The sequence below is a fragment of the Petromyzon marinus genome, chromosome 24 (assembly GCF_048934315.1).
Source record: "Petromyzon marinus isolate PM22_M1 ecotype Great Lakes invasive population chromosome 24, UKy_Petmar_22M1.pri1.0, whole genome shotgun sequence".
Taxonomy (NCBI): domain Eukaryota; kingdom Metazoa; phylum Chordata; class Hyperoartia; order Petromyzontiformes; family Petromyzontidae; genus Petromyzon; species Petromyzon marinus.
In genome coordinates this window covers 4,651,824-4,656,627 of record NC_133690.1, presented here as the reverse complement: position 1 = coordinate 4,656,627, position 4,804 = coordinate 4,651,824, and the positions used below count along the sequence as shown (strand labels likewise).

At 47.7% G+C, this 4,804-nt stretch overlaps 1 long non-coding RNA gene across 1 annotated transcript; it reads right to left on the bottom strand.

Moving 5' to 3' along the window:
* Nucleotides 1-297: 297 nt before the first annotated feature.
* LOC142928895 (uncharacterized) lies at nucleotides 298-2,898 on the bottom strand. Its single transcript, XR_012945192.1, has 3 exons — nucleotides 2,456-2,898; nucleotides 1,662-1,747; nucleotides 298-1,438 (listed from the first exon to the last, which is right to left on the bottom strand). It is a non-coding gene; the product is annotated as an uncharacterized LOC142928895 (long non-coding RNA).
* Between the last annotated feature and the right edge of the window lie 1,906 nt (nucleotides 2,899-4,804).

Here is a 4,804-nt window from a genome sequence, read left to right as displayed (position 1 = left end):
CTATTTTTCCTACTTAATTTCTCCCCGCAGCCTCAGCTTTCCCGGCTTTCACAGCCTCCCACTTCCAGCCCCGCCCACTTCCCCCCCCTGCCTCACGTTCTCTCTACCCAGAGCGCTCACGCAGCACCCCCCTCCCCCTACTTCACACCACCCCCCCTCTCTCTCTCCCCCCTTGCTCCTCCCCCTTTATTACCTATATAACCGCTTGCCACGGCAGCTCTCTCGCCCACTTCAGCAAATTTTTTCTTGCTGTGGTTGTCCCACCTGATGACAGACACTTGTGTTGCGCCCGAAACGTCGTGATTTGTTTCATTTTATTTCTAACTACGTGACTTTACCGAAAGAACCAAAGAGTATGTATTACCGAAGCTATCACCAGCAGGTGTGCAACAGATTAATTGCACTTGTGGCAAATGCTATATTGGGCAGACATGACGAATGATCAGCATGATCAAAAGAACACCAAATCAATATAAAATATTCCCAAATACAACTGTCAGCAGTGGCAGAATACGCATGCCAACAATGACACTCAAGTGATTCTGATCATTTCGAAGGTCTGTGCAAAACTAGTTACTACCGGTCAAGAGTAATGAAAGAATCTATCGGAATTGATAAGAAATAATTGTAACCATTCCGATAGCTACAGGCTTAGTGCTGCTAAGAAGTGAATAATCAGATAATACATTGTTTAAATGCATGCCCATACAGGTCACCATACATAAATGGGGATTACCTGTACAAAGACAATAACAGGTACTCATTGATTGCTCGCAAACTACAAGCGGTTCAAGAACAATGTGCATACATGTGCACGCATAATGTACGCTGATTATTACCATATATATAACGCAATGCACACTTGATACCCATTAAAATGTATATGCATTCATTAATCCCCCCCCCTTCGCACAATAAGCGCTTACAAGTGACGTCATCAACAAAACAGGTGGTAGCTTCATGATGATGAAGCTAGTTGTAATAACTGCTGAAACGTCGTACTCGGATTGTAAATGTTGTAGATTTTCTCTCCAACACACTGGTGTGCTGTACTAGTAACAAATTGCCATGTTCTGTTTACGTGATAAACCTTTGTCGGGTGGTGGCAGGTTTAACGACATATTTATATTTACGTGATCTAACGCAAAAAAACCTATATTATGGATATTGGTCGCAAAAGCCTACGAGTTAGTAATTCATGCACTATCAAAAGAGAGGCTATCCCAAACATCCGTCCGGATTGGAGAGATTTTCCTCTCATGAGCGTCCATGTTGAGAACAGTCCACAGAGGAGGATGAGGAGCCATCTCCCAGAGGTCCCCAGCGGAAGAACCGTGTTCACAGGAGGTGCCGACCCAGCAGCACACTATCTCACATCTCGCAGGCGGCGGGGTCGGGGTGGGGCGGACGCTCGTTGCAAGGCGCAACGTTGATAAACCTGCGGAAGAAAACGAGCGTTAAGCCGCGCAGTCCGTTGGTACCCGCCCCTCCCATCTTTCCCACCTGGCACACGCAAGCTGAGTCAGCGCAGGGGGGCACGGCGCGTGGGTGAGACAGAAAGAGGTCCGTGTCCGTGCCTGGACGGGATGTGGCGCCGGGTGTGAACGGCGATGCTCTCGTGACCGTGCGTTCGTTTGTGTGTATGCGTGCGTGCGTCTCACCTGTGACCGTCTTTCTGCTGCACGAACCCCGGTGGCTGTTGATTCTCATACATTGGGGAAGCATCTCCCCCCCGGGGCTGGGAGACCTGTGAAGGAGACCGCCATGAACATCAGCTCATCGAGAACGCCCGAGGCAAACGAGCGATTCGCTCGCACATCCTAAACCCATGCTCTGGGCTTTACAGCGAACACGTTAACATGGCTGTCATTGCATGTGTGTGTACGCATGTTGGTACTTGTACATGTGTGTATGTACGTGCGGAGCAGTAGTGTAGCGGATAGCGCGCTGCTCTACGAACCCGGTGACCCGACTTCTAGGGCTGCTTATGGACAATACCAGTGACGATTATCTGAATGGGTCCTGGGGCTTCCCTAAAGTCGAATGAGCCTCAAATGAGTACTTTGTGAAGTGTTTAAACATTCTCTTTGGTTCTATTGGGTAAAGTCACGTAGGTGAAAATAAAATAACAAAAAAATCACGACACAAAAAAATCACGAAACGTCGTGATTTTTTGTTATTTTATTTTCACCTACGTGACTTAACCCAATAGAACCAAAGAGTATGGATCCTAGCAGTCACGAAAGCTTTAAATCTAGAATGTGTAAACATTGCCATTGGGAAGACAAAGGCGGCCCGGCGAAGTGTTGGCCACCTACCCCCTTGTGTGCCACAATTACGGCCTTCATAGATGCTTGCTAACAGCACTTGCTCCAAAAGTCTTTCTAGGCTCTATAGGGGATCGTTGTCTTTTTTACAGTTCTGTATGTGTTTGCATATGCAAGTCACTCCCTACCGATTGATGGCCGAACTTCCAATCAGCTAGCCGTGGCTTGCTGGAAGTGTCCACGACCGTGGTGTCCATGTTCACGAGTTCCTGCAGTAAGGAGAATAGGAAATCAGCACGCGGTGAACTTATGGCCACGGGCCACTTGCCAAAGTGCCATTCTTCACGAGGTCCCGGTGATACTTTGCCTCTTGAGAAGAAAAATTAACTCACACTCATCAACGATACTGTGGCCTTGATATAAAATGTGTGCAAACCTGGTGGCCAACTACAAGAAACGTCTGACCTCTGTGATTGCCAACAAGGGTTTTGCCACCAAGTCATGTTTTGCAGAGGGCTCAAATGCTTATTTCCCTCATTAAAATGCAAATCAATTTATAACATTTTTGACATGCGTTTTTCTGGATTTTGTTGTTGTTATTCTGTCTCTCACTGTTCAAATAAACCTACCATTAAAATTATAGACTGATCATTTATTTGTCAGTGGGCAAACGTACAAAATAAGCAGGGGATCAAATACTTTTTTCCCTCTGTATGTGCGACAGGGATGTTCTCCAGCTCCCACATTTAATATATAATAAAAAATAATGATTTAATCTAATAAAGAATAATTATTTCATATTTTAATAGCAAATGCTAAGACATACATATTCACCATCATTTTACAAAAAAAACTGAAGGCACCCAATGGGTTCTCCCTTATCTCCGGTTGTGGCCAATATTTTCATGGAAATATCTGAGACGGACGCCATCCAAGCATCCACTCTACGCCCGTCCTTGTGGAAGAGGTACGTGGATGACACGTTTGGCATCTGGCCACATGGCCGACCGGCTCAACCACATCAATTCCATACACCCAGCCATCAAATTCACCATGGAGGTAGAAAAGGATGGCATGCTAACTTTCTTGGATGTCTTAATCAAAAAGAGACCAGATGGCTCAATGAGCCACTCTGTCTACAGGAAAGTAACCCATACTGACGCCTACTTAAAACCTGATTCCCACCACTATCCATCCCAGAAGAATTCCCTCATCAAAACGCTACACATAGAGCTCAGTGTATCTCCGACCATGAACACCTAACCAGTGAACTAAAACACGTACACCAAGCTCTCAAGGCGAATGGATATTCTGACTACACAATCCGCAAAGCCTTCACCCCAAGCGTGAGGAAGGAGCCATCTGAGGATCCAATCAAAACCATCACCCTGCCATACATAGCAGGGGTAACCACAAATATTTATAAAATCATGAACAAACACAAGATCCAGGCCCGATTTAACACAGTACATAAAATTCGTGACCTGATCCCATCTGTGAAGGACAAGTTTCCTGACATGCAATATCCCGGCGTCTACAAACTAAGCTGTATCTGCGGCAGCAGTTACATTGGGGAAACCAAACGACATGTCTCGGGCCGTGTTCGTGAACATAAGGCAGATCTGAAAGACTGCAGGACCAATACTTCTGCTGTGGCTGATCATTACTTTAATGCGCCATAATAAGGTGCTCTAGGCAGCTGACCTGCCACCACGCTCATGGGCCGACAGGGGGCAGCCGAGAGAGCGAGGTGTGTAGGGGTCAAACCCCCGCCCCTCCGTGACCGGAGGTTGACACCCCAGACCCCCCAGGGGCTGGGGGCTGAGGGGGATGGGGACCCCCACCACTTCCTAAACCCCCTTAAGAATTAAGACCTACTAAGACCTTCTAGAAGGTTCATGAGGGGAGGGGTGACCTCGACCTGGGGATAAAAGGCCGGCCCTCGGGACGGGCCAGGGAGTGTTCGCCAACTCAAGCTTGAAGACATCTGAAGACCTGAAGACTGGACCAGCACCCGGGGACCCTCCCCGAGGCTCTCGCTAGAGCCGGGGTTGCAGCGGACCAGGGCGAGTCCCGTACCCCGGGGTGGGTCGGTCGGTCCAGTCTTCCCCTAGCCGCCGTCGCAAGGCACCGGCGTGTAGCGTAGCCCGGCGTGTGTAGGACACGCTAGAAGGGAGGCTGTCTCTCCCTTAGGCTATCGGGTGTTACAGTAGTGTTTAACAGAGTAGTCTTAACATAGTGTTAAGAGTTGTTACAATAAACGCGTTTCCTCCAGCAGACGTCTCCGTGTGGTTAGTTAGGGCCACAACACTTGTATGTCACTGTCCCTCTCTCTGCATCTCTCTTTATGTCTCTGTCTCTCTATCTGTTTCTATCTCAGTCTGTGTATCTCTCTGTGTCTGTCTCTCTCTCTCTCCCTATCTCTGTATTAAAGTTTCGTGTCTCTCTCTGTACTGCTTTTTTTGAATGTCCCTCTCTATCTCTGAGTCTGTCTCTATATATCTGTGGAACTTCTTTCGTACCGTACATTGCCAACC